We start from the raw sequence: 27,247 nt of genomic DNA on the forward strand, positions 1-27,247 counted from the left end.
ATAAGACCAATTTCACCCCTATGGCACTTAATTTGGATCATGGGTGGTATCGCGACCCTATATTTAGGCTTCATAATGAGATGGTTTCCAGAATAATATGCAAGGCCACTGGTTTTACAGTTTTCAGGTGAAAATAGACAGAATGGTGGAATTCAATCTCCAAAAGACCAGTAAAAATGAATGACTCATGCATTAAAAACAGAATTTCACCCATCTGTCATCACTAACCAATGTGGGAGTATCTTCACCCCACGGACTGCAGCGGTTCAAGAAGAAGGCCCACCACCACTTTCTCAAGGGGCAATTAGGGACGGACAATAAACGCCAGCCTGGCTAGTGACGCCCACATCCCGAGAATGAATTTAAAAATCCCAGACCGATGGGACGGAAGTCTCCTTTCTCTACTGACTTGAAGAGTCTGGTGTGAAATGAGTGCAAGTTGATCTCAGTTCCGTTGCTACTGGGCGCGAGTTCACTTGTGAAACTGTTGGCAGAAGTTGGCCGATACGAGCACTGGTGCGCTGACGAGGACTCCACTGAAGTCGGCCTCGAGACTGGTTGTTGGGCCAGAGTAAATGCTATCTCACATCCACCCACTGTTACATCTAACCCGGAAATGCCTGAAGAAGCACTGGGTGAAAATAGTAAAATAATGTGCTCAGCAAAGCCTTGGATTCTTGGTGAGTATAAACATCTACTTCACATTTCTTAAATGAACAATGTTACATTGACTTGGGACAAACAGATTGTCTGTGCTGAAGGCTGGTAAAAATTTGCTTACACCAAGGGCTTTGAAAGCAAGGTTCCTGCCCTGTTTATTTAAAGTGGTTTATAATCTGTAATTATTTAAACAGTCGGTTCGAGAGGAGCTAATAATAGGCTTGCAAGTGTTGGAAGGGATAAACCACTTCCTCATGCTTGAGGTAACAGAAATGGTCGGTTGTTTTTAGTGTGGAGGGGCGATTTGTAAATGAGCACTCTGAGTATGTGACATTTGAAATTAACTTTTGTGCTTTCCCCGCCAGCCAGTCTTGCGGCCTGTCTGAACGAGTTTGAGAGACTTGGCGCCAATCAATGGGTGGCTCTGTCCTGTTGGGCAGATACACCCCTAGCAGCTGCGTTCGACGGGTACCAAGTTAACCGCAGGAGTGCCGGCAGAGCCAGCGAGTGCCCGGAGAAGATTTCCAACTCTCCGCCGGGGTGTAAAACCAGCGTAGCGGATCGATGGAAATAATAATCAGGCAGTTTCGATAACCTGTCCCCGTTATCTCCCGGGCCAGTTAGTGGGTTCCAAAAGAATAACATTAAGATTAAGATGGTTGCACTGGGACAATTCTTCTGATCTAAAAAGTGCAATAAACATACATGAAAGCCGTTTCATTTTTTTTGGCTTATGACGCTTATTAGAAAGCGCTTATAATATAAACTTCTACAGAAGCCATTTAACATAGACATGCTCATTTACTGACACTCTCAGTGCAGTACTGAGGGAGTGCTGCACTGTCAGAGGTGCCGTCTTTTGGATGAGATGTTAAACCGAGGCCCCGTCTGCCCTCTCAGGTGGACGTAAAAGAACCCACAACATTATTCAAAGAAGAGCAGGTGAGTTGTCCCCGGTGTCCTGGACTTTCTTTATCCCTCAACCAACATCACTAAAAAACAGATTATCTGGTCATTATCTCATTGCTGTTTGTGGGATCTTGCTGTGCACAATTTGGCTGCTGTGATTCCTGCATAACAACAGGTTCTGAACTTCAAAAGTACTTCATCGGCTGTAAAGCGCTTTGGATCGTCCTGAATTCATGAAAGGACCTATATAAATACAAGCTCTTTCTTTCTTCTTTTTTTTCAATATTAACTTAAGGAGAGGAGGCAAGAAAACCAGGAGAAAATCGCAGGAAAAAATTCAGCAGTAAAATGAAAGGCTCACGGCAACCTGAACTGTCCAGTGAATGGGCAGCAGGTCAAAGTTCAGACCCAATATTCTGTCCAAGTGTGATAACATGACAGGGCTTTAAATTAAGTTGAAACCTCGCGCAAGAGACAATGCGACAGATAGAAATGAACCGTATGTTACAGCACAGAGAGACCATTCGGCCCATCGTGCCTGTGCTGCCTCTTTGAAAGAGCTATCCAGTCAGTCTTACTCTCCTGCTTTTTCCCCATAGCCTGTAAATTATTTCACTTCCAGTATTTATCCAATTCTCTTTTCAAGGTTATTACTGACTCTGCTTTCAGGCAGTGCATTCCAGATCATAACAACTCGCTGCGTAAAAAAAATGTTTACTCATGTCGCCTCTGGTTCTTTTGCCAATCACCTTAAATCTGTCTCCTCTGGTTACCCACTGTTCTGCCACTGGAAATAGTTTCTCCTTATTTACTCAATCAAAACCGGTCATGATTGGAGACCTCTATTAAATCTCCTCTTAACCTTCACTGCTCTAAGGAAAATAATCCCAGCTTCTCCAGTCTCTCCACATAACTGAAATCTCTCATCCCTGGTACCATTCTAGTAAATATCTTTTGCACCCTCTCTAAGGCCTTGACATCCTTCCTAAAGTGCGGTGCCCAGAATTGGACACAATACTCCAACAGAGGCCTAACCAGTGTTTTATAAAGTTTTAGCATAACTTCCTTGCTTTTGTACTCCATGCCTCTATTAATAAAGCCCAGCATCCCATATACTTTTTTAACAGCCTTCTCAACTTGTCCTGCCACGTTCAAAGATTTGTATATGTACACCCCCAGGTCTCTCTGATCCTGCATCCCCTTTAAAAATGTACCATTTGGTTTATATTGCCTCTCCTCATTCTTCCTACCAAAATGTATCGCTTCACATTTCTCTGCGTTAAATTTCATCTGCCATGTGTTTGCCCATTTCACCAGTCTGTCTATGTCCTCCTGAAGTCTGTGACTATCCTTCACATTGTTTACTACATTCTTGAGTTTCGTGTCACCACAAAATTTGAAATGATACCATCTATAGCCAAGTCCATGTCGTTAGTATATATCAAAAAGAGCAGTGGTCCCAATACCGACCCCTGGGGAACAACACTGTACACTTCCCTTCAGTATAAAAATAATAGTTCACCACAACTCTCTGCTATTTGACCCCTAGCCAATTTTGTATCCACGCTGCCACTGTTCCTTTAATCCCATGGGCTTTCATTTTGCTAACAAGTCTATTATGTGGTACTTTATCAAATGCTTTTTGAAAGTCCTTGTACACAGCATCAACCGCACTACCCTCATCAACCCTCTCCGTTACTTCATCAAAGAACTCAAACACGATTTTCCTTTAACAGATCGTGCTAACTTTCATTTATTGACTGATATTTTTCCAAGTGCCAACCACTGGGCCTTTGGCAAGGACTTTGCCGCTATTCCTGTGGCTGGTGACGTTATCATAGTAGGTACAGCACAGGAAGAGGCCAATTGGCCCATCGTGCCTGTGCCGGCTCTTTGAAAGAGCTATCCAATTAGTCCCGCTCCCCTCCTCTTTCCCCATAGCCCTGTAAACTTTTTCCCTTCAAGTATATATCCAATTCCCTTTTGAAAGTGACTATTGAATCTGCTTCCACCGCCCTTTCAGGCAGCGCGTTCCAGATCATAACAACTCGCTGCGTAAAAAAAATGTTTCCTCATGTCGCCTCTGGCTCTTTTACCGATCACTTTAAATCTGTCTCCTCCGGTTACCGACCCTTCTGCCACTGGAAACAGTTTCTCCTTATTTAGTCTGTCGAAAACATTCATGATTTTGATCACCTCTATTGAATCTCCTTCTCTGTTCTAAGGAGTAAAAATGCAGGGCTAAAAATTCGACTAAGCCACTTGAAGTGCATCATGTGAAATCGTGCACTCCCGGCCCGTGAGTTTCTGTCCCTTCACTTTAACTGACATAAAATCGTGGGCTGGGAGCGTAAGATTTCCCCGTGTGCGGTCCTGGTGTGCGCGAACAATGGTACAGAGGGTTTTTTCTTTTGCGCCATAGTGGAATCGGCACGAGACAAAGTTACCACAAGTAAAGCCGTGAGGCACAACTTAACTTTCTCTTAAGAGATGCCTTGTGAACATCCTAACTTCTAAAAACAAAAGACACACTCCCACAGATAAAGAACTCGGAGCAAAGTTAGGCCACAAATTAAGATTAAGGTGTGGCCTGATAGAGATCGTCTCAACTATAAAAGGTTACGATAAGGTAAATGGCGATAGATTGTTTCTATTACTCAGTGAAACAGTACGGAGCAGGCACAAATTTAAGATAGCCTTGTAAAGAATTAAAGGGGAGGTTAGAAAATGTCATGACACTGTCAATGTTAGGAAATGTCAGAGACAACCAGAGAGCAGGCTATTCTAGATCTGGTAATGTGTAATGAGACAGGATTAATTAATAACCTCATTGTAAAGGAGCCTCTAGGTAGCAGTGATCACAACATGATTGAATTTCGCATTCAGTTTGAGGGAGAGACGAGTAGGTCTAAGACTAGTGTTTTAAACTTAAATAAAGGCAATTATGAGGGCATGAAGCTGACTAAAGTGAACTGGGAAATTAGGTTAAGGGATTGGTCAGTAGAGATGCAGTGGCAGACATTTAATGAGATATTTCATAACACTCAGCAAAGATACACTCCAGTGAGAAAGAAAGACTCTAGGGGAAGGATGTACCATCATGGCTAACTAAGGAAGTTAAAGACAGTATCAAATTGAAAGAAAAAGCATACAATTCCGTGAAGATTAGTGGCAGGTCAGAAGATTGGACAGAATATAAAAAACAGCAAAGAATGACTAAAAGAATAGTAAGGAGGGAGAATTTAGAGTACGCGAGAAAGCTAGCTAGAAATATAAGAACAGATAGTAAGAGTTTCTACAGGTATTTAAAAAGGAAAAGAGTAAGTAAAGTGAGCGTTGGTCCTCTAGAGAGTGAGTCTGGGGAATTAATAATGGAGAATAAGGAAATGGCGGATGAATTGAACAGATATTTTGCGTCCGTCTTCACTGCAGAGGATCCAAATATCATGCCAGAAATAATTGTGAATCAAGAGGTGAAAGGGAGGGAGGAACTTAAAACATTTACAATCACCAGGGAAAGGGTTCTGAAAAAATTATTAGAACTAAAAGCCGACAAGTCCCCAGGACCCGACAGATTTCATTCTAGGGTCTTAAAAGAAGTGGCTGCAGAGATAGTAGATGCATTAGTATTAAATTTGCCAAATTTCCTAGATTCTGGAAGGGTCCCATCAGATTGGAAAATAGTAAATGTAACTCCTCTATTCAAAACAGGAGGGAGACAGAAAGCAGGAAACTACAGGCCAGTTAGCTTAACATCTGTCATAGGGAAAATGTTAGAATCTATTATTAAGGAGGTTATAGCAGGGCACTTAGAAAATCTCAAAGCAATCAGGCAGAGTCAACGTGGCTTTGTGAAAGGGAAATCGTGCCTGACTAATTTATTAGAGTTCTTTGAGGAAGTAACAAGCAACATGGATAAAGGGGATCCTGTGGATGTGGTGTACTTGGATTTCCAGAAGGCATTTGACAAGGTGCCATATCATAGGCTACCACACAAAATAAGAGCTCATGGTGTAGGGGGTAACATATTAGCATGGATAAAGGATTGGTTAGCTAACAGGAAACAGAGAGTAGGCATAAATGGGTCATTTTCAGGTTGGCGAGATGTAACGAGTGGAGTGCCACAGGGATCAGTGCTTGGGCCTCAACTATTTACAATCTATATCAATGACTTGGATGAAGGGACCGAATGTATGGTCACTAAATTTGCTGATGATACAAAGGTAGGTAGGAAAGTAAGTTGTGAAGAGGGCATAAGGATTCTGCAAAGGGATATAGATAGGTTAAGTGAGTGGGCAAAAATTTGGCAGATGGAGTATAATGTGGGAAAATGTGAACTTGTCCACTTTGGCAGGAGGAATAGAAAAGCAGCATATTATTTAAATGGAGAGAGATTGCAGAACTCTGAGGTCCAGAGGGATCTGGGCGTCCTAGTACATGAATCACAAAAAGTTAGTATGCAGCTACAGCAAGTGATTAGGAAGGCAAACGGAATGTTGTCATTTATTGCAAGGGGAATGGAATATAAAAGTCGAGATGTTTTGCTACAGTTGTACAGGGCATTGGTGAGACCACATCTAGAATACTATGTGCAGTTTTGGTCTCCTTATTTAAGAAAGGACATAATTGCTTTGGAGGCGGTTCAGAGAAGGTTCACTCAACTGATTCCTGGGATGAGGGGGTTATCTTATGAGGAAAGGTTGGACAAGTTGGGCCTGTATACACTGGAGTTTAGAAGAATGAGAGGTGATCTTATTGAAACATATAAGATCCTGAGGGGTCTAGAAGGGGTAGATGCTGAGAGGATGTTTCCCCTTGTGGGAGAGACTAGAACGAGGGGCTACGGTTTAAAAATAAGGGGCCTCCCATTTAAGATGGAGATGAGGAGAAATTTTTTCTCTCAGAGGCTCGTGAGTCTGTGGAACTCCCTTCCCCAGAGAGCGGTGGGGGCAGGGTCATTGAATATTTTTAAGGCTGAGTTAGATAGATTCCTGATTAACAAGGGAGTCAAAGGTTATAGTAGTTAGATGGGAAAGTAGGATTAAGGTCACAATCAGATCAGCCATGATCTTAACAAATGGCAGAGCAGGCTCGAGGGGCTGAATGGCCTACTCCTGCTCTTAATTCGTATGTTCATATGTTCGTATGACACAGAGTGTGGTTAGATGTGGAATTCTCTGCCACATACTGTTCAGGCAGAAGTCCAAAAATCCTATTAGAAGGATCTTGGATCATTGTTTGATTAAGAGGAATATTACAGAGTATGAGGATCAGAGTGGGATTAGCTGAGGTGGCACATCTGGAATAAAACACCAGCCCAGAGACATCTATCCTTTTTACAGCCGTCAACAGCTGTTGTTATACCACCTATATTTTAAAAAAACAATCAAGCTCCACATTGATAGTTTATGGAGTTCACTGAATTCCTCGAGGAGATTATGGTCTGATTGTTATTCCAAGGCACTCATTCTGCGACCTGACTTTTAGTATCAATAATCAGCCGCTGATTAGCACTCAATAAACAAACCACAATTAGACCACTATTAATCCTTCGGAGAGGAAACCAGATCAGCTGCCGACTCCGCCTCACCTCTCAATGTTTGCCTTCAGCAGAAAAAGAAGCATGAAATGGAATAAACTTGTCCAATCAACTCCGCAACTTAAATAAGAGAGGTCAACGTTTGACTGCACAGGTCAGGAATGGATCGGAAATTCAAGCAGGCACTGCACACGATTGCCTCATTAGTATTATAAATACCCAAAGGATCGTACGCAGCCTTGTAATCATTACATGCTCCCAGGTAATGTAGGTTTGGCTCAATGGGTAGCAATCTTGCCTCGGTCAAAAGGTCGTGGGTTCAAGTCCCCTCCAGGGACTGGGGTAAATAATCTAGGCTGACACTCCCAGTGCAGTACTGAGGGAGCGCTGCACTGTCGGAGGGTCAGTACTGAGGGAGTGCTGCACTGTCGGAGGGTCAGTACTGAGGGAGCGCCACACTGTCGGAGGGTCAGTACTGAGGGAGCGCTGCACTGTCGGAGGGTCAGTACTGAGGGAGTGCTGCACTGTCGGAGGGTCAGTACTGAGGGAGCGCCACACTGTCGGAGGGTCAGTACTGAGGGAGCGCTGCACTGTCGGAGGGTCAGTACTGAGGGAGCGCTGCACTGTCGGAGGGTCAGTACTGAGGGAGTGCTGCACTGTCGGAGGGTCAGTACTGAGGGAGTGCTGCACTGTCGGAGGTGCCGTCTTTCAGTTGAGAAGTTAAATTGAGGCTGCACCTGTTCAGGGGCATATAAAAGATCCCATGGAGCTATTGGAAGTGCAGGGGAATTGTTCTGGCCAACATTTATCCCTCAACCAAGACCGATTATCTGGTCATTTATCTTATTTGCTGTTTAAGGGATCTTACTGTGTGCAAATTGGCTGCTACATCTGCCTACAAAACAACAATGACTGTAAGGGCTGTGAAGTGCTTTGGCATCTCCTGAGGTTGTGAAATATGCTATATTAATGCAACCTCTTTCTTTAGGTATTCACTCCATATAGAAACCACCTGAACCCCTCAATTAGATTCCAGCCTGTAACTCACTCCCGGGTATCCATTATTCTATATATAAACCATCTGAACCCCTCGATTCGATTCCAGCCTGGAACTCACTCCCGGGTATCCATTATTCTATATATAAACCATCTGAACCCCTCGATTCGATTCCAGCCTGTGACTCACTCCTGGGTGTCCATTATTCTATATATAAACCATCTGAACCCCTTGATCAGATTCCAGCCTGTAACTCACTCCCAGGTATCCATTATTCTATATACAATCCATTTGACCCCTTAGAATTAAATTAATTTTGAATTTGCTCTCTGTAGGTGGATGGCATTGGTAAAAGGTTGGATATTGAACATTGTGACAAGTCGCCAAGCAAGCAAACTGCTCTGTCCGTGTCGAGCTTCTTGAGTGCTGCTGTGGCTGCACCTGTCCAGGTGTGTGGTGAGTATTCCATCATATTCCTGACTTCAGCATTATAGATGGCTTTGAGGGGTTGGGAGGTGAGCCACTCATCACAGTGTAGCCAGCTTCTGCCCTGCCCTTGTAACCAGAGTGTTGCTATGACAGGTCCATTGGATTTGGGGCTAAAGTTATTAGATTCAAACTTTGCCAGGCCCCAACAATATTTTACCTGTTGCTGGCAATGCTTCGATCTGTATTTTGACTTGATGAAAATTACATAGTTACATAGAGGCTACAGGCCCGATATTAGGAGGGAGGTGGGTTGGCAGCGGGAGGTCCACTGGGCGCCAGCGATGTCCCTGGTGGCACCCTGGAAGGATCCAGAGGAGAAGTTGTTGAGGGCAGTGGTGATTTTGAGAGCAACAGGTAAGAAGATGGTGCTCGGGCCAGCCGGGAGCAGCTCGGCATCAAGGAGGCTGCAGATGTCCACGACTACATGTCGAGCGACTCTGAGCCTCCGTGTGCACTGCTCCTCAGAGAGGTCCAGGAAGCTGAGCCTCGGTCTGTAGACCCTGTGGCGAGGGTAGTGCCCTCTGCGGCGCATCTCTCTCTGCGGTTGCCCTCCCTCCTGCTGTGCAGGTGGATGTGTCACAGCACTGTGTTGTGGAGCTCCACGTGTCAGAGGTGGACGGCGTGGCCGGCGAGGCTGGTGATGCTGTTCGTCCTCCGAGGAGTTCATGACTGCAGCTATGGCGGCCCCCACCTGGAAGATGTACTTTTGAGGGGGTCTGCAAGGTAGGTAAATGTGTCTGCACACCAGAGTTGAGGTTCCAAGTTGGTGAATTTTTGTGTTAGGAGGAAGGTGGTGCAGGCCAAACTTTGTCCAAAGTGACAGAGTGGCCTCCTGCAATGAGTGAGGGTCTCCCCCCACAACCTGTCAAATGGACCTTTGCAGCTGCCACAGGCTGGTGGCTGCAACACGTCCGTTTCAACTGGGAGTGTTTCCCCCAGTACGGGAAACAGTCCCAGTTGACCTGAAAATCCCACCTGTCCTAAAATATCCTCCCAATCAAGTCTGCAAACGACCTGAAGTATCAAAATAATTACCTTAAATGGGATCCCGCCGGCTTTAATTGCCGGTGGGAGTCCCGCATGCGGGGGCTGCGCGCGCATCTAAGCGCGTCACTGGGGAAGCCGGAAGTGGACGGGTTGAAGCCGGGCTCCGGACCCGTCCCGGGAATCCCAAATTTTCGGGGCCTCCCCGCCACGAACGCACCTGCTTAACCATCGTAAAATCGACTCCAACAGCTCAGAAACAGACCATTCAGTCCAACATGTCTACGCCAGCATTCATGCTCGACAAGAGCCTCCTCCCGCCCTACTTCATCTCACCATATCAGCAAATCCTTCCATTCCTTTCTCCCTCATGTGTTTCTCTAGCTTCCCCTTAAATGCATCTATGTTATTCGCCTCAACTGCTCCTTGTGGTAGCGAATTCCACATTCTCCCCACTCTCTGGGTAAAGAAGTTTCTCCTGAATTCCTTATTGGATTTATTAGTGACTACCTTATGTTTATGACCTCTAGTTTTGGTCTCCCCCCCCAACAAGTGGAAACATCTTCTCCACATCTCCCCTATTGAATCCCTTCATAATTTTAAAGACCTTTATCCCGAGCTGGCTATGTAAAGAGGAGCCGTACGATCCTCATGGTGTCAGCAAGAAAGAACGGACCGAGCACTCGAGGAATATTCTCTTCTGAAAAACTTTGCTCTTTTTAACAAAAACAATCACAAGTTGAACCAAAAAAGAAAGACACCAGTTTCAGATGGTTCCCTAGAATTTCCTGTATTGTCCGGAGTTCTTGGAATTCCAGGAAACTGGAATTATCTATCGCCGATGCTGAAAGAAAAGACATTATAATTGTCGAATCAAACATCTTGAGTACAGAAGCTGGTTTAATTTTGGCCACTGGTGCTGTCTTCTCAAATTAAAAACATATGAAGCAATTAAGAACAAAGTTGGGATTTCAAAGGCATTTGGATGCATTACATTCCCCGGCACACTGTGTACTTTTTCCACAAAGATTAATGGCAATTATAAACATGAGGTATTGTACTTGGAGCACGGGACGGTAACAATGACGAGGAAAGTAAGACTCATGCTGCTGCTCTGCTCATCAGATCCGATACATAGTTATGGCATGACTAAAATATTGATCACTTCTTTTGGTGGTGTAGAAACAAAGAACTTGCATTTCCATAGAGCCTCTCACAACCTCAGCACGTCCCAAAGTGCTTCACATCTGATTAATTAGCTTAGAAGTGTAGTCACTGTTGTAATCTAGAAAATGCGGCAGCCAATTTGCGCACAGCAAGATCCCACAAACAGCAATGAGATAATGACCAGGTATTCTGTTTATTTAGTGATGTTGGTCGGGGGATAAGTATTGGGCCTGGACACCAGGGAGAACGCCCCTGCTCTTCTTCGAAATAGTGGCCGTGGGATCTTTTACCTCCACCTGAGAGGGCAGACGGGGCCTCAGTTGAACATTTCATCCAGAAAATGATGTTTAAATTCACCACATCATGAGGTACGAAACTTTGCAAACCAGATGTTGCCAATTTCAGATCTGACTTATGCTGACTATTGCCAGGGCAGTAGTGGGGTATATTAAAATTAACCTCAAAGGAGAATCAGCTACGGCTTATGCCCTTGATCCAATGGCCCATGCTGGAAGGTGTATGGGCGTGGATATTGGGGGAGCACAGAGTCAGGCTTGGTTGTAATGTGATCCATGATTGGAAAGCCTGTCAAAACTCGTTGTCTAGACTCACACATGTGGAATGGCATTTGCGTGAGACAGCAGAGGTGTCTGGAACTTACCGAATCAACAAGCAGCCTCTCACTGACCGAACCAATAAACAGGCTCTCACTTACCAAACCAACAAACAGGCTCTCAGTTACCAAACCAACAAACAGGCTCTCAGTTACCAAACCAACAAACAGGCTCTCACTTACCAAACCAATAAACAGGCTCTCAGTTACCAAACCAACAAACAGGCTCTCACTTACCAAACCAATAAACAGCCTCTCAGTTACCAAACCAATAAACAGGCTCTCAGTTACCAAACCAACAAACAGCCTCTCAGTTACCAAACCAACAAACAGGCTCTCAGTTACCAAGCCATGGAACCATAAAATCATAGAAAGGTTATAGCATGGAAGGAGGCCATTCGGCCCATCGAGTCCGCGCCGGCTCTATGCAAGAGCAATCCAGCTATTCCCACTCCCCCACCCTATCCCCGTAGCCCTGCAATTTTTTTTCCTTTCAAGTTCTTATCCAGTTCCCTTTTGAAGGCCATGATTGAATCTGCCTCCACCACCCCCTCGGACAGTGAATTCCAGATCCTCACCACTCGCTGGGTAAAAAAGTTTTTCCTCATCTCACTTTTGGTTCTTTTGCCAATCACCTTAAATCTATGCCCTCTGGTTCTTGACCCTTCCGCCAATGGGAACAGTTTATCTCTATCTACTCTGTCTAGACCCTTCATGATTTTGAATACCTCTATCAAATCTCCTAGCAACCTTCTCTGTTCCAAGGAGAACAACCTCAGCTTCTCCAGTCTATCCACGTAACTAAAGTCCCTCATCCCTGGAATCATTCTAGTAAATCTCTTCTGCACCCTCTCTCAGGCCTTCACATCTTTCCGAAAGTGCGGAGCCCAGAACTGGACACAATACTCCAGTTGCGGCTGAACCAGTGTTTTATAAAGGTTCATCATGACTTCCATACCTTTGTACTCTATGCCTCTATTTATAAAGCCCAGGATCCCGTATGCTTTTTTAACCGCTTTCTCAACCTGCCCTGCCACCTTCAACGATTTGTGCACATATACCCCCAGATCTCTCTGTTCCTGTACCCCTTTTAGAATTGTGCCCTCTAGTTTATATTGCCTCTCCTCGTTCTTCCTACCGAAATGTATCACTTCGCATTTTTCTGCGTTAAATTTCATCTGCCACCTGTCCGCCCATGCCACCAGCCTGTCTATATCCTCTTGAAGTCTGTCACTATCTCCTCACTGTTTACTACCCTTCCAAGTTTCGTGTCATTTGCAAATTTTGAAATTGTGCCCTGGACACCCAAGTCCAAGTCATTAATATATATCAAGAAAAGCAGTGGTCCCAGTACTGACCCCTGGGGAACTCCACTGTACATCTCCCTCCAGCCCGAAAAACAACCGTTCACTACTACTCTGTTTCCTGTCACTTAGCCAATTCTGTATCCATGTTGCTACTGCCCCCTTTATTCCATGGGCTGCAATCTTGATGATAAGCCTACTGTGCGGCACTTTATCAAACGCCTTCTAAAAGTCCATATACACCACATCAACTGCATTGTCCTCATCCACCCTCTCTGTCACCTCATCAAAAAACTCGATCAAGTTAGTTAAACATGTAAACATGATTTGCCTTTAACAAATCGACGCTGGCTTTCCCTAATCAATCCACACTCATCCAAGTGACTGTTAATTCTGCCCTGGATTATCCTTTCTAAAAGTTTCCCCACCAACGAGGTTAAACTGACTGGCCTATAGTTGCTGGGTTTATCCTTGCACCCTTTTTTGAACAAGGGTGTAACATTTGCAATTCCCCAGTCCTCTGGCACCACCCCTGTATCTAAGGATGTTTACAACAAACAGGCTCTCGCTAACTGAACCAATGAACAGGCTCTCAGTTACCGAACAAATAAACAGGCTCTCAGTTACCGAACCAATAAACAGGCTCTCACTGACCGAACCAATAAACAGGCTCTCGCTAACTGAACCAATAAACAGGCTCTCACTGACCGAACCAATAAACAGGCTCTCAGTTACCGAACCAATAAACAGGCTCTCAGTTACCGAACCAATAAACAGGCTCTCACTGACCGAACCAATAAACAGGCTCTCACTGACCGAACCAATAAACAGGCTCTCACTGACCGAACCAATAAACAGGCTCTCAGTTACCGAACCAATAAACAGGCTCTCACTGACCGAACCAATAAACAGGCTCTCACTGACCGAACCAATAAACAGGCTCTCAGTTACCGAACCAATAAACAGGCTCTCAGTTACCAAACCAGCAAACAGGCTCTCACTGACCGAACCAATAAACAGGCTCTCACTGACCGAACCAATAAACAGGCTCTCACTGACCGAACCAATAAACAGGCACTCAGTTACCGAACCAATAAACAGGCTCTCAGTTACCAAACCAGCAAACAGGCTCTCACTGACCGAACCAATAAACAGGCTCTCACTGACCGAACCAATAAACAGGCTCTCACTGACCGAACCAATAAACAGGCTCTAACTGACCGAACCAATAAACAGGCTCTAACTGACCGAACCAATAAACAGGCTCTCACTGACCGAACCAATAAACAGGCTCTAACTGACCGAACCAATAAACAGGCTCTCACTGACCGAACCAATAAACAGCCTCTCACTGACCGAACCAATAAACAGGCTCTCAGTTACCAAACCAATAAACAGGCTCTCACTGACCGAACCAATAAACAGGCTCTCAGTTACCAAACCAGCAAACAGGCTCTCACTGACCGAACCAATAAACAGCCTCTCACTGACTGAACCAATAAACAGGCTCTCACTGACCGAACCAATAAACAGGCTCTCACTGACCGAACCAATAAACAGGCTCTCACTGACCGAACCAATAAACAGGCTCTCACTGACCGAACCAATAAACAGGCTCTCACTGACCGAACCAATAAACAGGCTCTCACTGACCGAACCAATAAACAGGCTCTCACTTACCGAACCAATAAACAGCCTCTCACTGACCGAACCAATAAACAGGCTCTCACTGACCGAACCAATAAACAGGCTCTCAGTTACCGAACCAATAAACAGGCTCTCACTGACCGAACCAATAAACAGGCTCTCACTGACCGAACCAATAAACAGGCTCTCAGTTACCGAACCAATAAACAGGCTCTCAGTTACCAAACCAGCAAACAGGCTCTCACTGACCGAACCAATAAACAGGCTCTCACTGACCGAACCAATAAACAGGCTCTCACTGACCGAACCAATAAACAGGCTCTAACTGACCGAACCAATAAACAGGCTCTCACTGACCGAACCAATAAACAGCCTCTCACTGACCGAACCAATAAACAGGCTCTCAGTTACCAAACCAATAAACAGGCTCTCACTGACCGAACCAATAAACAGGCTCTCAGTTACCAAACCAGCAAACAGGCTCTCACTGACCGAACCAATAAACAGCCTCTCACTGACCGAACCAATAAACAGGCTCTCACTGACCGAACCAATAAACAGGCTCTCACTGACCGAACCAATAAACAGGCTCTCACTTACCGAACCAATAAACAGCCTCTCACTGACCGAACCAATAAACAGGCTCTCAGTTACCAAACCAATAAACAGGCTCTCACTGACCGAACCAATAAACAGGCTCTCAGTTACCAAACCAGCAAACAGGCTCTCACTGACCGAACCAATAAACAGCCTCTCACTGACTGAACCAATAAACAGGCTCTCACTGACCGAACCAATAAACAGGCTCTCACTGACCGAACCAATAAACAGGCTCTCACTGACCGAACCAATAAACAGGCTCTCACTGACCGAACCAATAAACAGGCTCTCACTGACCGAACCAATAAACAGGCTCTCACTGACCGAACCAATAAACAGGCTCTCACTTACCGAACCAATAAACAGCCTCTCACTGACCGAACCAATAAACAGGCTCTCACTGACCGAACCAATAAACAGGCTCTCAGTTACCGAACCAATAAACAGGCTCTCACTGACCGAACCAATAAACAGGCTCTCACTGACCGAACCAATAAACAGGCTCTCAGTTACCGAACCAATAAACAGGCTCTCAGTTACCAAACCAGCAAACAGGCTCTCACTGACCGAACCAATAAACAGGCTCTCACTGACCGAACCAATAAACAGGCTCTCACTGACCGAACCAATAAACAGGCTCTAACTGACCGAACCAATAAACAGGCTCTAACTGACCGAACCAATAAACAGGCTCTCACTGACCGAACCAATAAACAGGCTCTAACTGACCGAACCAATAAACAGGCTCTCACTGACCGAACCAATAAACAGCCTCTCACTGACCGAACCAATAAACAGGCTCTCAGTTACCAAACCAATAAACAGGCTCTCACTGACCGAACCAATAAACAGGCTCTCAGTTACCAAACCAGCAAACAGGCTCTCACTGACCGAACCAATAAACAGCCTCTCACTGACCGAACCAATAAACAGGCTCTCACTGACCGAACCAATAAACAGGCTCTCACTGATCGAACCAACAAACAGGCTCTCACTGACCGAACCAATAAACAGGCTCTCACTGACCGAACCAATAAACAGGCTCTCACTGACCGAACCAATAAACAGGCTCTCACTGACCGAACCAATAAACAGGCTCTCACTTACCGAACCAATAAACAGCCTCTCACTGACCGAACCAATAAACAGGCTCTCAGTTACCGAACCAATAAACAGCCTCTCACTGACCGAACCAATAAACAGGCTCTCACTGACCGAACCAATAAACAGGCTCTCACTGACCGAACCAATAAACAGCCTCCCACTGACCGAACCAATAAACAGGCTCTCACTGACCGAACCAATAAACAGGCTCTCATTGACCGAACCAATAAACAGACTCTCACTTACCGAACCAATAAACAGCCTCTCACTGACCGAACCAATAAACAGGCTCTCACTGACGGAACCAATAAACAGGCTCTCACTGACCGAACCAATAAACAGGCTCTCACTGACCGAACCAATAAACAGGCTCTCACTGACCGAACCAATAAACAGGCTCTCAGTTACCAAACCAATAAACAGGCTCTCACTGACCGAACCAATAAACAGGCTCTCAGTTACCAAACCAACAAACAGGCTCTCACTGACCGAACCAATAAACAGGCTCTCACTGACCGAACCAATAAACAGGCTCTCACTGACCGAACCAATAAACAGGCTCTCAGTTACCAAACCAATAAACAGGCTCTCACTGACCGAACCAATAAACAGGCTCTCAGTTACCGAACCAATAAACAGGCTCTCAGTTACCGAACCAATAAACAGGCTCTCACTGACCGATCCAATAAACAGGCTCTCACTGACCGAACCAATAAACAGGCTCTCAGTTACCAAACCAATAAACAGGCTCTCACTGACCGAACCAATAAACAGGCTCTCAGTTACCAAACCAATAAACAGGCTCTCACTGACCGAACCAATAAACAGGCTCTCAGTTACCAAACCAATAAACAGGCTCTCACTGACCGAACCAATAAACAGGCTCTCACTGACCAAACCAATAAACAGGCTCTCACTGACCGAACCAATAAACAGGCTCTCACTGACCGAACCAATGAACAGGCTCTCACTGAACCAATAAACAGGCTCTCACTGAACCAATAAACAAGCTCTCACTCACCGAACCCAAGAGTCAACAATGTCAGGAAAGGAGGGGAGAGAAATAGAAAATTTGAAAAACATAAATTCTTTGAAATCAGTTTCCTTTTTTCAATAAAGATGGAATCAGCCCACAATTCAACAGGCCAATCAAGTGATCCTAGGCTCACAGCGTTGAGCTGCAATTAATGGAATGCAGGTCAGAGATCCGGCTGCAATACTGCAGCTCTCTTTCTCCAACCCACACTTCCTTTGATTATAGCACAATACTTGGGGTGGCTTAATTTGTCTTTAAATATCTTCTTCACAACATATTTCTTACATAGTCTGGTGATCTGCGAGACTTTTAAAGGTACAGTCCTCTGTTTCCATGTGGATATGGTGAAAACCTGCCCACCACACAGTGTCAATTACAGAAAACGAACGAGAACTGAACTCTGAACTTGAATGCTAAACAGAGGATGATTCGTCATGGCGGTGCCCTTAATGTCACCGGTGTTAAACTTGAGAAGTTAACTGCCTTCCCGATGATAAAGTTCCTGTTGCTTTAGCTGAGAGATTAACGGCCCAGAAATTGGATGCGGCCTGAATTGGGACAGGCGTATGGCCCCCTATTTGCAAATAAAAAGAGCTTAACGTCTGCTTCAGGCGTGCGCCCTGGACGCCTATACTGGGGCTTTTACCAACATGACTGGTAGCGCACTTCCAGCGCGTAATGAGCACGTGCAAGGCGTCCGCCATATTGGACCCTTTGGCGCTTGTTTTACGCCTGACCCCATCTATATTCTCCAGTTTCCAAACTTGCATACGTTAATGTCCCAGAAGGGGCCAAGACATCAAGTCATCTCTTGACACAATGGGGGTCATTTTAACTTTGGGCAATAGGTGTAAACCGGGCGATATTGAATTAGCCGCCGGTTACGGGAAAATCAGGCAGGGTGTATAATGGGCGGCTAATTCAATATCGCCCGGTTTATCCCACCGCCCAGAGTTAAAATGACCCCCAATTAGTTTCTGAATGGAGACCACAATATCAATGAAGAAAACCATGTCGAACATGATTGAGGTGAAGTTCAATTAGGAGAGCTTCACGCACTGACACAAAGCTCGGAGTAATCCCTTTAAAGGGGTCGCTAATCTAAAGTCAACCTTTAATTCACAATGCTCTGTCTATCTAAAGTTATGTTGAAAAGATGTAGTACAGAAATCTTCCGTTTGTTGATGGATGAGGTTTTTGCTTTTATCTTTTTTATGAAGCGCAGGGGAGCTTGCAAGCACAATGAATTGCAGCCTTCGTAGCGAGATCTGCAATCAACACAATGAGGTGTGAGCCAACAAATTATATATTTACAAAACAACATAAAAATTCCTGCCAAACAGTTTTTCAGTGCGGGAATCAGATCCCTTTAAATATATTCCAACCACAACAAGAAAATCATTGCTACAAATGTAATAATATTCATCCGGTGACTAGTGTCTAGCCAGTGTAAACATGAGCCTGCCGCTTGCACAACACTACTGTGTTATTGCTAATTTATGTTTCTATGTATTCATTTTTAACTACATACTTTTTCGCCTAGTTCTCCTCAGTTAAAAGTCGCAATGAATTTGCAGAAAAATTGTAGAACATTGGCCGTCTGCTGTTTCATTTCTCTTTGTCATGATCTGTCTCATTAAGGCAGACAATCTTTCATTTATACGTCACTTCAAAAACAACACAAAGCACTTTATATAATGAATTGCTTTTTCAAGTGCAGCAGCTATTCACAGGCAAGCATTCTCTCCCTTGCTTGTAGCCTTAAGCGGAGGTCAGGATCTTGTTTCCTTAAACATTCCCTGAAATCTTTCCCTCTTCATCGAACCTTCCCCAGTTTCTACTGCTCTTGTAGGGTTTTTTTTTTCAGTTTGAGATTTCCACTCACTCTGTCTGGTTGTTATATTCACTTGGAAAACTGATGTTCTAATGGAAGCTGTTGACTTAACATCGGCCATTGTGTCTGCTCAAACTAATCCCCAACCAAATCTTGACACAAATTGCCATTCATTACCAGTTTACAAATGTCCCTTGACTCACTATCTGTAGCTTCCCTGGGTGTGATGTTTATTGTAACTGGCTTACACAGAATTACATTGAATTTACAGCTCAGAAACAGACCATCCGACCCAACTGGTCTATGCCGGTGTTGATAGAATCATGGAATCATAGAATGCTTACAGCACGGAAGGAGGCCATTCGGCCCATCGAGTCCACGCCGGCTCTATGCAAGAGCAATCCAGCTAGTCCCACTCCCCCGCCCTTTCCCCGTAGCCGCGCACGAGCTTCTTCCCGCCTTACTTCATCTCACCCTATCAGCATATCCTTCTATTCCTTTCTCCCTCATGTGTTTATCTAGCTTCCCCTTAAATGCATCAATGCTATTCGCCTCAGCTACTCCACGAGATAGCGAGTTCCACATTCTCACCACTCTCTGAGTGAAGAGGTTTCTCCTGAATTCCCTATTGGATTTATTAGTGCCTATCTTATATTTGTGGCCTTGTTTTTCCAGGCCCCAGTGTTGCACACTCCCAGCGCTCCCTGTCCTTCAGCAGGCCTAGGCTCCCTTTGGAACTCTAGTGTCTGGTTGCAGACTGCCAATTATTCTGTGTTACAGGTTTACTTTTTCTCAATATATTCTGGTTCAGTTTTGTTGTTGTTTTTTCTGGTTTAAGGCCCCGTTCGGTCTGTTTACGTTCTCCTCTGAGTTCGATCCATAGCTCTTCCGTTGTTTTTGTCAATGATGCGTATGGAGCACACTCATAGGGCCCGATATTAGGAGGGCGGGGGATTCGCAGCGGGGAGTCGACTGGGCGCGTGGGTAACGTGCCCAGTGAAATCGGGGTGCTCCGCAAGCAATCACAGGCTAATTGAAGCCACTTACCTTTGCTTCCGGGTTTCGCGTCCAGTCGACCCCCTGCCGCCCTCCTAATATCGGGCCCATAGATTCTGCATGAATGATGGTTTAATAGGCTCAATTGCTTTTATTCTCTGGACTCACTTATGTCCTTATGAAGCTTTGATGTAGACACAAAGAAAAAAGCCCCAGGACGTCTCAAAGTGCTTCACAGCCAATGAAGTACTTTTGAAATGTGGTCACTGTTGTATTGTAGGGAAATGTTCATACCTAGTATCTCACCTACAGTAAGGTTGTTTGAGCACCAATATTGAGGCAGCCATTATGTTATGTAGCAACAAATCCCTGACCCTGCCAATGTCATCCTTTAACGCAGTGTTGTCCACTGCGTTAGCTACTGGCCACCTGTGGCTAATTGGGAATCCCATTTAGGTTAGTAAATAGCAAACGTCGTTGGTCACGTGATCTCAATACTTGTGTTCGCACGGCACGTGCATGTGAACTTTAACCTTTTTCTGCGTTTGTTGTTAAAATGGTGAGACGAAAAGCAGAGTGTGAGAGTGTTTTTTTGATCGTTGTGAGGGCTTTACTCCCATGGTTACTGAATGATGGTGGATGTTTATTAAGGAAATATACATGAGAAGTCCATTTACCTGGATTGTGTGTGAGGCGTTTTCTACTAAAATTAGAGCATGCGGCTAAAACATTGTCGATGTAGCCACACCCCTGGCCAGTCAGAGATTTCTATTGGACAACGCTGCTTTAATGTGGTGGTGGTTTTCTATTGGTTCTCACCAAACCACAATCATAAACAATATCTTCTCTGGTTTAATTTTGAATTGTTTATTTCTGTTCCAGTTAAATTTTCCTTGCAATACACATGGGGAGATTGCACGTGACACACACTATAAATGTCACACTACAGTGACTGCTAAGAAGTGAACTCTTTCCCAAGAGATGAGAAGGTCCATTCAAAAGGTTCTTTCTCCAGAACATAGAAAACATAGAAACATAGAAAATAGGAGCAAGACTAGGCCATTAGGCCCTTCGGGCCTGCTCCGCCATTCAAAATGACCATGGCTGATCGCCTAACTCAGTACCCTGTTCCCGCTTTTTCCCCATATCCCTTGATCCCTTTAGCATTAAGAAATATATCTATCTCCTTCTTGAATACATCTAATGACTTGGCCTCCACTGCCTTCTGTGGGAGAGAATTCCACAGGTTCACCACCCTCTGAGTGAAGAAATTTCTCCTCATCTCGGTTCTAAATGGCATACCCCGTATCCTGAGACTGTGACCCCTGGTTCTGGACTCCCCAGCCATCGGAAACATCCTCCCTGCATCGAGTCTATCCAGTCCTGTTAGAATTTTATATGTTTCGATGAGATCACCTCTCATTCTTCTAGACTCTAGTGAATATAGGCCTAGTCGACCCAATGTCTCCTCATACGTCAGTCCTGCCATCCCAGGAATCAGTCTGGTAAACCTTCGTTGCATTCCCTCCATGGCAAGGACATCCTTCCTCAGATAAGGAGACCAAAACTGCACACAATACTCCAGATGTAGTCTCACCAAGGCCCTGTATAACTGCAGTAAGACATCCCTGCTCTTGTACTCAAATCCTCTTGCAATGAAGGCCAACATACCATTCGCCTTCCTAACTGCTTGCTGCACCTGAATGCTCGCTTTCAGCGACTGGTGTACAAGGACACCCAGGTCTCGTTGCACCTCCCCTTTTCCCAATCTATCACCATTCAGATAATAATCTGCCTTTCTGTTTTTACAACCAAAGTGGATAACCTCACATTTATCCACGTTATACTGCATCTGCCATGTTCTTGCCCACTCACCCAACTTGTCTAAATCACATTGGAACCTCTTTGCATCTTCCTCACAGCTCACATTCCGCCCCAGCTTTGTGTCATCTGCAAATTTGGAAATGTTACATTTAATTCCCTCATCAAAATCATTGATTCAAAATGCTGGCCTTTATATCTAGAAGACTAGAGTACAAGGGAGCAGAAGTTATGCTGCAGCTAGACAAAACCCTGGTTAGATCGCACCTGGAGTACTGTGAGCAGTTCTGGGCACCGCACCTTCGGAAGGACATATTGGCCTTGGAGGGAGTGCAGCGTAGGTTTACTAGAATGATACCCGGACTTCAAGACTTAAGTTATGAGAAGGGATTACACAAATTGGGTTGTATTCTCTAGAGCTTCGAAGGTTAAGGGGTGATCTGATCGAAGTTTATAAGATATTAAGGGGAATGGATAGGGTGGATAGAGAGAACTATTTCCGCTGGTTGGGGATTCTAGGACTAGGGGACACAGTCTAAAAATTAGAGCCAGACCTTTCAGGAGTGAAATTAGAAAACGCTTCTACACACAAAGGGTGGTAGAAGTTTGGAACTCTCTTCCGCAAACGGCAATTGATGCTAGCTCAATTGCTAAATTTAAATCTGAGATATATAGCTTTTTGGCAACCAAAGATATTAAGGGATATGGGCCAAAGGCAGGTATATTGTGTTAGATCACAGATCAGCCATGATCTTATCAAATGGCGGAGCAGGCATGAGGGGCTGAATGGCCGACTCCTGTTCCTATGTTCCTATTGATATATATTATGAATAGCTGGGGCCCAAGCACTGATCCCTGAGGTACCCCACTAGTCACTGCCTGCCACCCGGAAAAAGACCCGTTTATTCCTGCTCTCTGTTTCCTGTCTGTCAACCAATTCCCAATCCATGCCAGTATATTCCCCTCAATCCCATGTGCTTTAATTTTGCACACTAACCTCTTGTGTGGAACCTTATCAAAAGCCTTCTGAAAATCCAAATACACCACATCCACTGGTTCTCCCCTATCTATTCTACTAGTTACATCCTCAAAAAACTCCAGTAGATTTGTTAAGCATGATTTCCCTTTCATAAACCCATGCTGACTTTGTTCAATCCCATTAATGCCTTCCAAGTGTTCTGTTATCACATCTTTTATAATAGACTCTAGCATTTTCCCCACTACTGATGTTAGGCTAACTGGTCTGTAATTCCCTGTTTTTTTGTCTCCTTCCTTTTTTAAATAGTGGGGTTACATTTGCCACCCTCCAATCTGCAGGAACTGTTCCAGAGTCTATCGAATTTTGGAACTCTGGGATGTAGATTATCAGGCCCTGGGGATTTGTCAGCCTTTAGCCCCATTACTTTCCCGAGCACTATTTTTTTTACTAATACTGGTTTCCTTCAGTTCCTCCCTCTCACTAGACCCTTGGTTCCCTAACATTTCCGGGAGGTTATTTGTGTCCTCCTTTGTGAAGACAGAACCCAAGTATGTGTTTAATTGTTCTGCCATTTCTTTGTTCCCCATTATAATTTCCCCCATTTCTGACTGTATGGGACCTACATTTGTCTTCACTAATCTTTTTCTCTTGACATATTTATAGAAGCTTTTACAGTCAGTTTTTATGTTCCCTGCTAGTTTACTCTCATGCTCTATTTTCCCCCCTTAATCAATCTCTTTGTCCTCCTTTGCTGAATTCTGAACTGCTCCCAATCCTCAGGCTTGCCGCTTTTTCTGGCAATTTTATACGTCTCCTCTTTGGATCTAACACTATCCCTAATTTCTTATGTAAGCCACGTTTGAGCCACCTTTCCTGTTTTATTTTTGCACCAGACAAGAATGAATAATTGTTGTAATTCCTGCACACGTTCTTTAAATATTAGCCATTGCCTATCCACCATCATCCACTTTAGTAAAGTTCCCCAACCTATCATCGCCAACTCGCACCTCATACTTTCATAATTTCCTTTATTCAGATTCAGGACCCTAGTTTCGGATTCAACTACTTCACTCTCCATCATAATGAGGAATTCTAGCATGTTATGGTCGCTCTTCCCTAAGGGACCTCGCACAACAAGATTGTTAATTAATCCTTTCTCATTGCACAATACCCAGTCTAGGATCGCCTGTTCTCTAGTTGGTTCCTCAACGTATTGGTCTAGAAAACCATCACGTACACAATCCAGGAATTCCTCCCCACAGTATTATAGCTAGTTTGGTTTGACCAATCTATATGTAGATTGAAGTCACCCATGATTATAGTTGTACCCTTCTTGCATGTGTCTCTAATTTCCTGTTTAATGCCCTCCCCTACATCTCCACTACTGTTTGGGGGCCTGTAGACAACCCCCACCAATGTTTTCTGCCCCTTGGTGTTTCTTAGCTCCACCCATACAGATTCCACATTGTGATTTTCCGAGCCGATATCCTTCCTCACTATTGCATTGATTTCCTCCTTTACTAACAACGCTACCCCACCTCCTTTCCCCTTTTGCCTGTCCTTACTAAATATTGAATACCCCTGGATGTTCAGTTCCCATCCTTGGTCACCCTGCAGCCATGTCTCCGTAATCGCAACTATGTCATAACCGTTAATATCTATCTGCGTTGTTAATTCATCTAGCTTATTGCGAATGCTCCGCGCATTATGGCACAATGCCTTTAGATCTGTCTTTTTAAGATTGCTAGTCTTCTTAATATTATTTTGCACTATGGCCCGATTTGTTTTTCACCCTTGTTTTCTCTGCCTTCCACTATTGCTAGGAATCTTACAACACCAGGTTATAGTCCAACAGTTTTATTTGAAGATTCCTTACATTTGTCCACCCCAGTCCATCACCGGCATCTCCACATCATTTCCACTATTGCTTCTTCCCTTTCTGTCTTTTGTTTCTATCCTTGTTTCCCCCTCCTCTGTCTCCCTGCTCAGGTTCCCATCCCCCTGCCAATCTAGTTTAAACCTTCCCCAACAGCACTAGCAAACACCCCCGCGAGGACATCGGTCCCGGTCCTGCTCGGGTGTAACCCGTCCCGTTTGTACAGGTCCCACCTTCCCCTGAACCGGTCCCAATGTCCCAGGAATCTAAATCTCCCCCTCCTTCACCATCCCTGCAGCCACACATTCATCTGGTCTATTCTCCTGTTCCTATACTCACTAGCACGTGGCACTGGTAGTAATCCTTTGAGGACCTGCTTTTTAATTTATCTCCTAACTCCTTAAATTCACCTTGCAGGACCTCATCCCTTTTTTACCTATGTCGTTGGTACCGATATGGACCACGACTACTGGCTGTTCACCCTCCCCCTCCAGAATGCCCTGCAGCCGCTCAATGACATCCTTGACCCTAGCACCAGGGAGGCAACATACCATCCTGGAGTCACGTTTGCAGCCGCAGAAACATCAATCTGTTCCCCTTACAATTGAATCCCCTATCACTATAGCCCTGCCACTCTTATTCCTCCCCTCCTGTGCAGCAGAGCCACCCGTGGTGCCACAAACTTGGCTCTTGCTGCTTTCCCCTGATAAGCCATCTCCCCCAACAGTATCCAAAGTGGATATCTGTTTGAGAGGGAGATGGCCCCAGGGGACTCCTGCTCTACCTGCCTAGTCCTTTTACTCTGCCTGGCGGTCACCCATTTCCTTTCTGCCTGTGTAATCTTTACCTGCGGTGTGACCACCTCACTGAACGTGCTATCCATGATAATCTCAGCATCGCGGATGCTCCACAGTGAATCCACCCGCAGCTCCAGCTCCGAAATGCGGTTAGCCAGTAGCTGCAGCTGGACACACTTCCTGCATACATGGTCGCCAGGGTCACCGGTAGTGTCCATGACTTCCCACATGGTGCAGGAGGAGCATATCACGGGTGGGAGCTCTGCTGCCATGACTTGCCTTAGATTTACACTGCGTTCACCTCTCGGACTCTCTTCCCGCTCTCGGGACTCTCGTTTTACACCGCACTCACCTCAAGGAATTCTCCTTTTACACTGCGTTCACCTCTCGGACTCTCCTCCCACTCTCGGACTTTCCTTTTACACTGCGTTCACCTCTAGTACTCTCTTCTCGCTCTTGGACTCTCCTTTTACACTGCGCTCACTACTCGGACTCTCCTCCCGCTCTCAGACTTTCCTCCCGCTCTCGGACTCTCCTTTTACACTGCGCTCACCTCTCGGACTCTCCTCCCACTCTCGGACTCTCCTTTTACACTGCGCTCACCTCTCGGACACTCCTCCCGCTCTCGGACTCTCCTTTTACACTGCGCTCACTACTCGGACTCTCCTCCCGCTCTCAGACTTTCCTCCCGCTCTCGGACTCTCCTTTTACACTGCGCTCACCTCTCGGACTCTCCTCCCGCTCTCGGACTCTCCTTTTACACTGTGCTCACCTCTCGGACACTCCTCCCGCTCTCAGACTCTCCTTTTACACTGCGCTCACCTCTCGGACTTTCATCCCACTCTCAGATTCTCTTCCCACTCTCGGACTCTCCTCTCGCTCTCGGACTCTCCTTTTACACTACGCTCACCTCTCGGACTCTCCTCCCACTCTCGGACTCTCCTTTTACACTGCGCTCACCTCTCGGACTCTCCTCCCACTCTCGGACTCTCCTTTTACACTGCGCTCACCTCTCGGACTCTCCTCCCGCTCTCGGACTCTCCTTTTACACTGTGCTCACCTCTCGGACACTCCTCCCGCTCTCAGACTCTCCTTTTACACTGCGCTCACCTCTCGGACTTTCATCCCACTCTCAGATTCTCTTCCCACTCTCGGACTCTCCTCTCGCTCTCGGACTCTCCTTTTACACTACGCTCACCTCTTGGACTCTCCTCCCACTTTCGGACTCTCCTTTTACACTGCGCTCACCTCTCGGACTCTCCTTTTACACTGTGCTCAGCTCTCGGACTCTCCTTTTACACTGCGCTCACCTCTCGGACTCTCCTTTTACACTGCGCTCACCTCTTGGACTCTCCTCTCGCTCTCGGACTCTCCTTCTACACCACGCTCATCTCTCGGGCTCTCCTCTCGCTCTCCTCGAATAGTAACTGATGGACAGTAGCAAACAGAACCCCATCCAAAACTTTGAAACTGAGAGATCCAAATTTAGCTTAGGTATTTTTGATTTTTTTTCTATAATTGGTTAGTGTGATTCATAAATTAACAGTTGTTTGGCCCTCTCCCTACGAAGTTATTGGCATCCTGTGTAATGCACTTTGACCTTCGACCCTATAGAGTAGTCTTTATACGAGTGGTTTATAATGAGAATAAACTTCGAAACAAATGGTTGTGCAAACATTTCAATATTAAGTCAGGAATGTAGCGCAATAGCAAAAGACAAATGTTAAGAATCAAACTAAAGAGCTGACTGCTCCATCTCAGTAATAACTTTAATTGACACTAATGAAGAGGGATGCCTTCAATAAGAAAGGAACTTATGTTAAGTGGTGTTAGGGCAGGATGCCATTGAGGGTACTTGGTTAAGGAATGATGGATGGACCTTAATATAGATAAAT

This window comes from Heptranchias perlo, chromosome 8 (genome assembly GCF_035084215.1).
Source record: "Heptranchias perlo isolate sHepPer1 chromosome 8, sHepPer1.hap1, whole genome shotgun sequence".
Taxonomy (NCBI): Eukaryota; Metazoa; Chordata; class Chondrichthyes; order Hexanchiformes; family Hexanchidae; genus Heptranchias; species Heptranchias perlo.